Consider the following 14,590-nt stretch of genomic DNA (forward strand, 5'->3'; position numbering starts at 1 on the left):
GTGGACCTTCAAAGTGTTGATGAAACACAGAAACTGCATCGGGATTAAATACAACATTCACCATGCGCACTTTCCTCCATGGGAGTAATGTCTCTAACAGTCTACGCTTTGATCGTTCCCTGGAAGACCAGTAGTAGTTTCCGATGGACATCTGGAGTCATTCTGTAGTCTGTGGACTATCAGAGTGTTGATGAAACACAGAAATTTCTTCGGGATTGAATACAACAGTTACCATGCGCACTTTCCACCATGGGAGTAACGTCACAAACAGTCTACGTTTTGATCGTTCCCTGCAAGTCCAGTGGTAGTTTCCGATGCACATCTGGTGGCATTCTGTAATCTATGGACCTTCAAAGTGTTGATGTAACACAGATATTGCATCGGGATTGAATACAACAGTCACCATGCGCACTTTCCTCCATGGGAGTAATGTCACAAACTGTCTACTCTTTGATCGTTCCCTGGAAGACCAGTAGTAGTTTCCGATGCACATCTGGAGTCATTCTGTAATCTGTTGACTATCAGAGTGTTGATGAAACACAGAAATTTCTTCGGGATTGAATACAACAGTCACCATGCGCACTTTCCTCCATGGGAGTAATGTCACAAACAGTCTACGCTTTGATCGTTCCCTGGAAGACCAGTAGTAGTTTCCGATGCACATCTGGAGGCATTCTTTAATCTGTGGACTATCAGGGTGTTGATGAAACACAGAAATAGAATCGGGATTGAACACAACAGTCACCATGCGCACTTTCCTCCATGGGAGTAATGTCTCAAACAGTTTACGCTTTGATCATTCCCTGGAAGACCAGTAGTAGTTTCCGATGCACATCTGGAGTCATTCTGTAGTCTGTGGACTATCAGAGTGTTGATGAAACACAGAAATTGCATCGGGATTGAATACAACAGTTACCATGTGCACTTTCCTCCATGGGAGTAACGTCACAAACAGTCTACGCTATGGTCGTTCCCTGCTAGACCAGTAGTAGTTTCCGATGCACATCTGGAGGCACTCTGTAATCTGTGGACCTTCAAAGTGTTGAAGAAACACAGAAATTGCCTCGTTATTGAATACGACAGTCATCTTGCGCATTTTCCTCCATGGGAGTAATGTCTGAAACAGTCTACGATTTGATCGTTCCCTGCAAGACCAGTGTTAGTTTCCGATGCACATCTGGAGGCATTCTGTAATCTATGGACCTTCAAAGTGTTGATGTAACACAGATATTGCATCGGGATTGAATACAACAGTCACCATGCGCACTTTCCTCCATGGGAGTAATGTCACAAACAGTCTACTCTTTGATCGTTCCCTGGAAGACCAGTAGTAGTTTCCGATGCACATCTGGAGGCATTCTGTAATCTGTGGACTATCAGGGTGTTGATGAAACACAGAAATAGAATCGGGATTGAATACAACAGTCACCATGCGCACTTTCCTCCATGGGAGTAATATCTCAAACAGTTTACGCTTTGATCATTCCCTGGAAGACCAGTAGTAGTTTCCGATGCACATCTTCTGACATTCTGTAATGTGTGGACTATCAGAGCGTTGATGAAACACAGCAATTGCATCGGGATTGAATACAACAGTCACCATGCGAAATTTCCTCCGTGGGAGTAATGTCTCAAAGAGTTTACTCTTTGATCGTTCCCTGGAAGACCAGTAGTAGTTTGCGATGCACATCTGAAGGCATTCTGTAATGTGTGGACTATCAGAGTGTGGATGAAACACAGAAATTGCATCGGGATTGAACACAACAGACACCATGCGCACTTTCCGCCATGGGAGTAATGTCTCAAACAGTCTACGTTTTGATCGTTCCCTGGAAGACCAGTAGTAGTTTCCGATGAACATCTGGAGTCATTCTGTAGTCTGTGGACTATCAGAGTGTTGATGAAACACAGAAATTGCATCGGGATTGAATACAACAGTTACCATGTGCACTTTCCTCCATGGGAGTAACGTCACAAACAGTCTACGCTATGATCGTTCCCTGCAAGACCAGTAGTAGTTTCCGGTGCACATCTGGAGGCATTCTCTAATCTGTGGACCTTCAAAGTGTTGAAGAAACACAGAAATTGCCTCGTTATTGAATACGACAGTCATCATGCGCATTTTCCTCCATGGGAGTAATGTCTGAAACAGTCTACGATTTGATCGTTCACTTTAAGACCAGTAGTAGTTTCCGATGCACATCTGGAGGCATTCTGTAATCTGTAAACTAACAGAGTGTTGCTCAAACACAGAAATTGCATCGGGATTGAATACAACAGTCACTATGCGCACTTTTCTCCATGGGAGTAATGTCTCAAACTGTTTACGCTTTGATCGTTCCCTGGATGACCAGTAGTAGTTTCCGATGCACATCTGGGGGCATTCTGTAATCTGTGGACTATCAGAGTGTTGATGAAACACAGAAATTGCATCGGGATTGAATACAACAGTCACCATGCGCACTTTCCTAAATGGGAGTAACGTCTCAAACAGTTTACGCTTTGATCGTTCCCTGGAAGACCAGTAGTAGTTTCCGATGCACATCTGGGGGCATTCTGTTTTCTGCGGACCTTCTAAGTGTTGATGAAACACCGGAATTGCTGCGGGATTGAATACAACAGTCACCATGCGCACTTTCCTCCATGGGAGTAATGTCACAAACAGTCTATGCTTTGATCGTTCCCTGGAAGACCAGTAGTAGTTTTGGATGCACATCTGGAGGCATTCTGTAATCTGTGGACAATCAGAGTGTTGATGAAACACAGAAATTGCATCGGGATTGAATACAACAGTCACCATGCGCACTTTGCTCCATGGAAGTAATGTCTCAAACAGTTTACGCTTTGATCGTTCCCTGGAAGACCAGTAGTAGTTTCCGATGCACATCTGGGGACATTCCGTAATGTGCGGACTATCAGAGTGTTGTGGAAACACAGTAATTGCATCAGTATTGAATACAACAGTCACCATACGCACTTTCCTGCATGAAAGTAATGTCCCAAACAGTTTACGCTTTGATCGTTCCCTGGAAGACCAGTAGTAGTTTCAGATGCACTTCTGGAGGCATTCTGTATTCTGTGGACTATCAGAGTGTTGTTGAAACACATTAATTGCATCGTGATTGAATACAACAGTCACCATGCGCACTTTCCTCCGTGGGAGTAATGTCTCAAACTGTCTACGCTTTGATCGTTTGCTGGAAGACCAGTAGTAGTTTCCGATGCACATCTGGAGGCATTCTGTTATCTGTGGACCTTCAAAGTGTTGATGAAACACAGAAACTGCATCGGGATTGAATACAACATTCACCATGCGCACTTTCCTCCATGGGAGTAATGTCTGAAACAGTCTACGATTTGATCGTTCACTGGAAGACCAGTAGTAGATTCCGATGCACATCTGGAGTCATTCTGTAGTCTGTATACTATCAGAGTGTTGATGAAACACAGAAATTTCTTCGGGATTGAATACAACAGTTACCATGCGCACTTTCCACCATGGGAGTAACGTCACAAACAGTCTACGTTTTGATCGTTCCCTGCAAGACCAGTGGTAGTTTCCGATGCACATCTGGAGGCATTCTGTAATCTATGGACCTTCAAAATGTTGATGTAACACAGATATTGCATCGGGATTGAATACAACAGTCACCATGCGCACTTTCCTCCATGGGAGTAATGTCACAAACAGTCTACTCTTTGATCGTTCCCTGGAAGACCAGTAGTAGTTTCCGATGCACATCTGGATGCATTCTGTAATCTGTGGACTATCAGGGTGTTGATGAAACACAGAAATAGAATCGGGATTGAATACAACAGTCACTATGCGCACTTTCCTCCATGGGAGTAATGTCTCAAACAGTTTACGCTGTGATCATTCCCTGGAAGACCAGTAGTAGTTTCCGATGCACATCTTCTGACAATCTGTAATGTGTGGACTATCAGAGTGTTGATGAAACACAGAAATTGCATCACGATTGAATACAACAGTCACCATGCGCACTTTCCTCCATGGGGTAATGTCTCAAACAGTTTACTATTTGATCGTTCCCTGGAAGACCAGTAGTAGTTTCCGATGCACATCTGGAGGCATTCTGTAATGTGTGAACTATCAGAGCGTTGATGAAACACAGCAATTGCATCGGGATTGAATACAACAGTCACCATGCGAAATTTCCTCCGTGGGGTAATTTCTCAAACAGTTTACTCTTTGATCGTTCCCTGGAAGACCAGTAGTAGTTTGCGATGCACATCTGGAGGCATTCTGTAATGTGTGGACTATCAGAGTGTTGATGAAACACAGAAATTGCATCGGGATTGAACACAACAGACACCATGCGCACTTTCCTCCATGGGAGTAATGTCTCAAACAGTCTACGTTTTGATCGTTCCCTGGAAGACCAGTAGTAGTTTCCGATGCACATCTGGAGTCATTCTGTAGTCTGTGGACTATCAGAGTGTTGATGAAACACAGAAATTGCATCGGGATTGAATACAACAGTTACCATGTGCACTTTCCTCCATGGGAGTAACGTCACAAACAGTCTACGCTATGATCGTTCCCTGCAAGGCCAGTAGTAGTTTCCGATGCACATCTGGAGGCATTCTGTAATCTGTGGAATTTCAAAGTGTTGAAGAAACACAGAAATTGCCTCATTATTGAATACGACAGTCAAAATGCGCATTTTCCTCCATGGGAGTAATGTCTGAAACAGTCTACGACTTGATCGTTCACTGGAAGACCAGTAGTAGTTTCCGATGCACATCTGGAGGCATGCTGTAATATGTAAACTATCAGAGTGTTGTTCAAACACAGAGATTGCATCGGGATTGAATACAACAATCACCATGCGCACTTTTCTCCATGGGAGTAATGTATCAAATTGTTTACGCTTTGATCGTTCCCTGGATGACCAGTAGTAGTTTCCGATGCACATCTGGGGGCATTCTGTAATCTGTGGACTATCAGGGTGTTGATGAAACACAGAAATAGAATCGGGATTGAATACAACAGTCACCATGCGCACTTTCCTCCATGGGAGTAATGTCTCAAACAGTTTACGCTTTGATCATTCCCTGGAAGACCAGTAGTAGTTTCCGATGCACATCTTCTGACATTCTGTAATGTGTGGACTATCAGACTGTTGATGAAACACAGAAATTGCATCACGATTGAATACAACAGTCACCATGGGCACTTTCCTCCATGGGAGTAATGTCTCAAACAGTTTACTATTTGATCGTTCCCTGGAAGACCAGTAGTAGTTTCCGATGCACATCTGGAGGCATTCTGTAATATGTGGACTATCAGAGCGTTGATGAAACACAGCAATAGCATCGGGATTGAATACAACAGTCACCATGCGAAATTTCCTCCGTGGGAGTAATGTCTCAAACAGTTTACTCTTTGATCGTTCCCTGGAAGACCAGTAGTAGTTTGCGATGCACATCTGGAGGCATTCTGTAATGTGTGGACTATCAGAGTGTTGATGAAACACAGAAATTGCATCGGGATTGAACACAACAGACACCATGCGCACTTTCCACCATGGGAGTAATGTCTCAAACAGTCTACATTTTGATCGTTCCCTGGAAGACCAGTAGTAGTTTCCAATGCACATCTGGAGTCATTCTGTAGTCTGTGGACTATCATAGTGTTGATGAAACACAGAAATTGCATCGGGATTGAATACAACAGTTACCATGTGCACTTTCCTCCATGGGAGTAACGTCACAAACAGTCTACGCTATGATCGTTCCCTGCAAGACCAGTAGTAGTTTCCGATGCACATCTGGAGGCATTCTGTAATCTGTGGACCTTCAAAGTGTTGAAGAAACACAGAAATTGCCTCGTTATTGAATACGACAGTCATCATGCGCATTTTCCTCCATGGGAGTAATGTCTGAAACAGTCTACGATTTGATCGTTCACTGGAAGACCAGTAGTAGTTTCCGATGCACATCTGGAGGCATTCTATAATCTGTAAACTATCAGAGTGTTGCTCAAACACAGAAATTGCATCGGGATTGAATACAACAGTCACTATGCGCACTTTTCTCCATGGGAGTAATGTCCCAAACTGTTTACGCTTTGATCGTTCCCTGGATGACCAGTAGTAGTTTCCGATGCACATCTGGGGGCATTCTGTAATCTGTGGACTATCAGAGTGTTGATGAAACACAGAAATTGCATCGGGATTGAATACAACAGTCACCATGCGCACTTTCCTAAATGGGAGTAACGTCTCAAACAGTTTACGCTTTGATCGTTCCCTGGAAGACCAGTAGTAGTTTCCGATGCACATCTGGGGGCATTCTGTTTGCTGCGGACCTTCTAAGTGTTGATGAAACACCGGAATTGCTGCGGGATTGAATACAACAGTCACCATGCGCACTTTCCTCCATGGGAGTAATGTCACAACCAGTCTATGCTTTGATCGTTCCCTGGAAGACCAGTAGTAGTTTCCGATGCACATCTGGGGACATTCCGTAATGTGCGGACTATCAGAGTGTTGTGGAAACACAGTAATTGCATCAGTATTGAATACAACAGTCACCATACGCACTTTCCTGCATGAAAGTAATGTCCCAAACAGTTTACGCTTTGATCGTTCCCTGGAAGACCAGTAGTAGTTTCAGATGCACTTCTGGAGGCATTCTGTAATCTGTGGACTATCAGAGTGTTGTTGAAACACATTAATTGCATCGTGATTGAATACAACAGTCACCATGCGCACTTTCCTCCGTGGGAGTAATGTCTCAAACTGTCTACGCTTTGATCGTTTCCTGGAAGACCAGTAGTAGTTTCCGATGCACATCTGGAGGCATTCTGTTATCTGTGGACCTTCAAAGTGTTGATGAAACACAGAAACTGCATCGGGATTAAATACAACATTCACCATGCGCACTTTCCTCCATGGGAGTAATGTCACAAACAGTCTACGCTTTGATCGTTCCCTGGAAGACCAGTAGTAGTTTCCGATGCACATCTGGAGGCATTCTGTAATCTGTGGACTATCAGAGTGTTGATGAAACACAGAAATTGCATCGGGATTGAATACAAGAGTCACCATGCGCACTTCACTCCATGGGAGTAATGTCTCCACCAGTTTACGCTTTGATCGTTCCCTGGAAAACCAGTAGTAGTTTCCGATGCACATCTTCTGACATTCTGTAATGTGTGGACTATCAGAGTGTTGATGAAACACAGAAATTGCATCAGGAATGAATACAACAGTCACCATGCGCACTTTCCTCCATGGGAGTAATGTCTCAAACTGTTTACGCTTTGATCGTTCCCTGGATGACCAGTAGTAGTTTCCGATGCTCATCTGGATGCATTCTGTAATCTGTGGGCCTTCTAAGTGTTGATGAAACACAGAAATTGCATCGGGATCGAATACAACAGTCACTATGCGCCCTTTCCTCCATGGGAGTAATGTCTCAAACAGTCTACGCTTTGCTCTTTCCCTGCAAGACCAGTAGTAGTTTCCGATGCACATCTGGGATCATTCTGTAATGTGTGGACTATCAGAGTGTTGAGGAAACACAGAAATTGCGTCAGTATTGAATACAGCAGTCACCATGCGCACTTTCCTCCATGGGAGTAATGTCACAAACAGTCTACGCTTTGATCGTTCCCTGGAGGACCTGTAGTAGTTTCCGATGCACATCTGGAGGCATTCTGTAATCTTTAAACTAACATAGTGTTGTTCAAACACAGAAATTGCATCGGGATTGAATACAACAGTCACCATGCGAACTTTCCTCCGTGGGAGTAATGTCTCAAACAGTCTACGCTTTGATCGCACCCTGGAGGACCTGTAGTAGTTTCCGATGCACATCTCAAGGCATTCTGTAATCTGTTGACTATCAGAGTGTTGATGAAACACAGAAATTGCATCGGAATTGAATACAACAGTCACCATGTGCACTTTCCTCCATGGGGGTAATGTCTCAAACAGTTTACGCTTTGATCGTTCCCTCTAATACCAGTGGTAGTTTCCGATGCACATCTGGAGGCATTCTGTAATCTATGGACCTTCAAAGTGTTGATGTAACACAGATATTGCATCGGGATTGAATACAACAGTCATCATGTGCACTTTCCTCCATGGGAGTAATGTCTCTAACAGTCTACGCTTTGATCGTTCCCTGGAAGACCAGTAGTAGTTTCCGATGCACATCTGGAGTCATTCTGTAGTCTGAGGACTATCAGAGTGTTGATGAAACACAGAAATTTCTTCGGGATTGAATACAACAGTTACCATGCGCACTTTCCACCATGGGAGTAACGTCACAAACAGTCTACGTTTTGATCGTTCCCTGCAAGACCAGTGGTAGTTTCCGATGCACATCTGGAGGCATTCTGTAATCTATGGACCTTCAAAGTGTTGATGTAACACAGATATTGCATCGGGATTGAATACAACAGTCAACATGCGCACTTTCCTCCATGGGAGTAATGTCACAAACAGTCTACGCTTTGATCGTTCCCTGGAAGACCAGTAGTAGTTTCCGATGCACATCTGGAGGCATTCTGTAATCTGTGGACTATCAGAGTGTTGATGAAACACAGAAATTTCTTCGGGATTGAATACAACAGTTACCATGCGCACTTTCCACCATGGGAGTAACGTCACAAACAGTCTACGTTTTGATCGTTCCCTGCAAGACCAGTGGTAGTTTCCGATGCACATCTGGAGGCATTCTGTAATCTATGGACCTTCAAAGTGTTGATGAAACACAGATATTGCATCGGGATTGAATACAACAGTCACCATGCGCACTTTCCTCCATGGGAGTAATGTCACAAACAGTCAACGCTTTGATCGTTCCCTGGAAGACCAGCAGTAGTTTCCGATTCACATCTGGAGGCATTCTGTAATCTGTGGACTATCAGGGTGTTGATGAAACACAGAAATAGCATCGGGATTGAATACAACAGTCACCATGCGCACTTTCCTCCATGGGAGTAATGTCTCAAACTGTATACGCTTTGATCATTCCCTGGAAGACAAGTAGTAGTTTCCGATGCACATCTTCTGACATTCTGTAATGTGTGGACTATCAGAGTGTTGATGAAACACAGAAATTGCATCACGATTGAATCCAACAGTCACCATGCGAAATTTCCTCCGTGGGAGTAATGTCTCAAACAGTTTACTCTTTGATCGTTCCCTGGAAGACCAGTAGTAGTTTGCGATGCACATCTGGAGGCATTCTGTAATGTGTGGACTATCAGAGTGTTGATGAAACACGGAAATTGCATCGGGATTGAATAAAACAGTCACCATGCGCACTTTCCTCCGTGGGAGTAATGTGTCAAACAGTCTACGTTTTGATCGTTCTCTGCAAGACCAGTAGAAGTTTCCGATGCACATCTGGAGGCATTCTGTAATCTGTGAACCTTCAAAGTTTTGATGAAATACAGAAATTGAATCGGGATTGAATACAAGAGTCACCATGCGAAATTTCCTCCGTGGGAGTAATGTCTCAAACAATCTACGCTTTGATCGTTTCCTGGAAGACCTGTAGTAGTTTCCGATGCACATCTGGAGGCATTCTGTTATCGGTGGACTATCAGAGTGTTGTTGAAACACATTAATTGCATCGTGATTGAATACAACAGTCACCATGCGCACTTTCCTCCGTGGGAATAATGTCTCAAACTGTCTACGCTTTGATCGTTTCCTGGAAGACCAGTAGTAGTTTCCGATGCACATCTGGAGGCATTCTGTTATCTGTGGCCCTTCAAAGTGTTGATGAAACACAGAAACTGCATCGGGATTGAATACAACAGTCACCATGCGCACTTTCCTCCATGGGAGTAATGTCACTAACAGTCTACGCTTTGATCGTTCCCTGGAAGACCAGTAGTAGTTTCCGATGCACATCTGCAGGCATTCTGTAATCTGTGGACTATCAGAGTGTTGATGAAACACAGAAATTGCATCGGGATTGAATACAAGAGTCACCATGCGCACTTCACTCCATGGGAGTAATGTCTCAAACAGTTTACGCTTTGATCGTTCCCTGGAAAACCAGTAGTAGTTTCCGATGCACATCTTCTGACATTCTGTAATGTGTGGACTATCAGAGTGTTGATGAAACACAGATATTGCATCAGGATTGAATACAACAGTCACCATGCGCACTTTCCTTCGTGGGAGTAATGTCTCGAACAGTTTACTCTTTGATCGTTCCCTGGAAGACCAGTAGTAGCTTCCAAAGGACATCTGGAGGCGTTCTGTAATCTGTGGACCTTCAAATTGTTGATGAAACACAGATATTGCATCGTGATTGAATACAACAGTCACCATGCGAATTTTCCTCCGTGGGAGTAATGTCTTAAACAGTCTACGCTTTGATCGTTCCCTGGAGGACCTGTAGTGGTTTCCGATGCACATCTGGAGGCATTCTGTAATCTTTAAACTATCGGAGTGTTGTTCAAACACAGAAATAGCATCGGGATTGAATACAACAGTCACCATGCGAACTTTCCTCCGTGGGAGTAATGTCTCAAACAGTCTACGCTTTGATCGTTCCCTGGAGTACCTGTAGTAGTTTCCGATGCACATCTCAAGGCATTCTGTAATCTGTGGACTATCAGAGTGTTGATGAAACACAGAAATTGCATCGGAATTGAATAAAACAGTCACCATGTGCACTTTCCTCCATGGGAGTAATGTCTCAAACTGTTTACGCTTTGATCGTTCCCTCCAATACCAGTGATAGTTTCCGATGCACATCTGGGGGCATTCTGTAGTGTGTGAACTATCAGAGTGTTGATGAAACACAGAAGTTGCATCGGGATTGAATACAACAGTCATCATGTGCACTTTACTCCATGGGAGTAATGTCTTTAACAGTCTACGTTTTGATCGTTCCCTGCAAGACCAGTAGTGGTTGCCGATGCACATCGGTAGGCATTCTGTAATCTGTGACCCTTCAAAGTGTTGATGTAACACAGATATTGCATCGGGATTGAATACAACAGTCACCATGCGCACTTTCCTCCATGGGAGTAATGTCACAAACAGTCTACTCTTTGATCGTTCCCTGGAAGACCAGTAGTAGTTTCCGATGCACATCTGGAGGCATTCTGTAATCTGTGGACTATCAGAGTGTTGATGAAACACAGAAATTTCTTCGGGATTGAATACAACAGTTACCATGCGCACTTTCCACCATGGGAGTAACGTCACAAACAGACTACGTATTGATCGTTCCCTGCAAGACCAGTGGCAGTTTCCGATGCACATCTGGTGGCATTCTGTAATCTATGGACCTACAAAGTGTTCATGTAACACAGATATTGCATCGGGATTGAATACAACAGTCACCATGCGCACTTTCCTCCATGGGAGAAATGTCACAAACAGTCTACTCTTTGATCGTTCCCTGGAAGACCAGTAGTAGTTTCCGAGCACATCTGGAGGCATTCTGTAATCTGTGGACTATCAGGGTGTTGATGAAACACAGAAATAGAATCGGGATTGAATACAACAGTCACCATGCGCACTTTCCTCCATGGGAGTAATGTCTCAAACAGTTTACGCTTTGATCATTCCCTGGAAGACCAGTAGTAGTTTCCGATGCACATCTTCTGACATTCTGTAATGTGTGGACTATCAGAGTGTTGATGAAACACAGAAATTGCGTCACGATTGAATACAACAGTCACCATGCGCACTTTCCTCCATGGGAGTAATGTCTCAACAGTTTACTCTTTGATCGTTCCCTGGAAGACCAGTAGTAGTTTCCGATGCACATCTGGAGGCATTCTGTAATGTGTGGACTGTCAGAGCGTTGATGAAACACAGCAATTGCATCGGGATTGAATACAACAGACACCATGCGAAATTTCCTCCGTGGGAGTAATGTCTCAAACAGTTTACTCTTTGATCGTTCCCTGGAAGACCAGTAGTAGTTTGCGATGCACATGTGGAGGCATTCTGTAATGTGTGGACTATCAGAGTGTTGATGAAACACAGATATTGCATCGGGATTGAACACAACAGACACCATGCGCACTTTCCTCCATGGGAGTAATGTCTCAAACAGTCTACGTTTTGATCGTTCCCTGGAAGACCAGTAGTAGTTTCCGATGCACATCTGGAGTCATTCTGTAGTCTGTGGACTATCAGTGTGTTGATGAAACACAGAAATTGCATCGGGATGGAATACAACAGTTACCATGTGCACTTTCCTCCATGGGAGTAACGTCACAAACAGTCTACGCTATGATCGTTCCCTGCAAGACCAGTAGTAGTTTCCGATGCACATCTGGAGGCACTCTGTAATCTGTGGACCTTCAAAGTGTTGAAGAAACACAGAAATTGCCTCGTTATTGAATACGACAGTCATCATGCGCATTTTCCTCCATGGGAGTAATGTCTGAAACAGTCTACGATTTGATCGTTCACTGGAAGACCAGTAGTAGATTCCGATGCACATCTGGAGTCATTCTGTAGTCTGTGGACTATCAGAGTGTTGATGAAACACAGAAATTTCTTCGGGATTGAATACAACAGTTACCATGCGCACCTTCCACCATGGGAGTAACGTCACAAACAGTCTACGTTTTGATCGTTCCCTGCAAGACCAGTGGTAGTTTCCGATCCACATCTGGAGGCATTCTGTAATCTATGGACCTTCAAAGTGTTGATGTAACACAGATATTGCATCGGGATTGAATACAACAGTCACCATGCGCACTTTCCTCCATGGGAGTAATGTCACAAACAGTCTACTCTTTGATCGTTGCCTGGAAGACCAGTAGTAGTTTCCGATGCACATCTGGAGTCATTCTGTAATCTGTGGACTATCAGAGTGTTGATGAAACACAGAAATTGCATCGGGATTGAATACAACAGTCACCATGCGCACTTTCCTCCATGGGAGTAATGTCTCAAACAGTTTACGCTTTGATCATTCCCTGGAAGACCAGTAGTAGTTTCCGATACACATCTTCTGACATTCTGTAATGTGTGGACCTATCAGAGTGTTGATGAAACACAGAAATTGCATCACGATTGAATACAACAGTCACCATGCGCACTTTCCTCCATGGGAGTAATGTCTCAAACAGTTTACTCTTTGATCGTTCCCTGGAAGACCAGTAGTAGTTTCCGATGCACATCTGGAGGCATTCTGTAATGTGTGGACTATCAGAGCGTTGATGAAACACAGCAATTGCATCGGGATTGAATACAACAGTCACCATGCCAAATTTCCTCCGTGGGAGTAATGTCTCAAACAGTTTACTCTTTGATCGTTCCCTGGAAGACCAGTAGTAGTTTGCGATGCACATCTGGATGCATTCTGTAATGTGTTTACTATCAGAGTGTTGATGAAACACAGAAATTGCATCGGGATTGAATACAACAGTTACCATGTGCACTTTCCTCCATGTGAGTAACGTCACAAACAGTCTACGCTATGATCGTTCCCTGCAAGACCAGTAGTAGTTTCCGATGCACATCTGGAGGCATTCTGTAATCTGTGGACCTTCAAAGTGTTGAAGAAACACAGAAATTGCCTCGTTATTGAATACGACAGTCAACATGCGCATTTTCCTCCATGGGAGTAATGTCTGAAACAGTCTACGATTTGATCGTTCACTGGAAGACCAGTAGTAGTTTCCGATGCACATCTGGAGGCATTCTGTAATCTGTAAACTATCAGAGTGTTGCTCAAACACAGAAATTGCATCGGGATTGAATACAACAGTCACCATGCGCACTTTCCTCCATGGGAGTAATGTCACAAACAGTCTATGCTTTGATCGTTCCCTGGAAGACCAGTAGTAGTTTTGGATGCACATCTGGAGGCATTCTGTAATCTGTGGACAATCAGAGTGTTGATGAAACACAGAAATTGCATCGGGATTGAATACAACAGTCACCATGCGCACTTTCCTCCATGGGAGTAATGTCTCAAACAGTTTACGCTTTGATCGTTCCCTGGAAGACCAGTAGTAGTTTCCGATGCACATCTGGGGACATTCCGTAATGTGCGGACTATCAGAGTGTTGAGGAAACACAGTAATTGCATCAGTATTGAATACAACAGTCACCATACGCACTTTCCTGCATGAAAGTAATGTCCCAAACAGTTTACGCTTTGATCGTTTCCTGGAAGACCAGTAGTAGTTTCCGATGCACATCTGGAGGCATTCTGTTATCTGTGGACCTTCAAAGTGTTGATGAAACACAAAAACTGCATCGGGATTGAATACAACATTCACCATGCGCACTTTCCTCCATGGGAGTAATGTCACAAACAGTCTACGCTTTGATCGTTCCCTGGAAGACCAGTAGTAGTTTCCGATGTACATCTGTAGTCATTCTGTAGTCTGTGGACTATCAGAGTGTTGATGAAACACAGAAATTGCATCGGGATTGAATACAAGAGTCACCATGCGCACTTCACTCCATGGGAGTAATGTCTCAAACAGTTTACGCTTTGATCGTTCCCTGGAAAACCAGTAGTAGTTTCCGATGCACATCTTCTGACATTCTGTAATGTGTGGACTATCAGAGTGCTGACGAAACACAGAAATTGCATCAGGATTGAATAAAGCAGT

Source organism: Schistocerca gregaria, chromosome 7 (assembly GCF_023897955.1).
Source record: "Schistocerca gregaria isolate iqSchGreg1 chromosome 7, iqSchGreg1.2, whole genome shotgun sequence".
Lineage (NCBI taxonomy): Eukaryota > Metazoa > Arthropoda > Insecta > Orthoptera > Acrididae > Schistocerca > Schistocerca gregaria.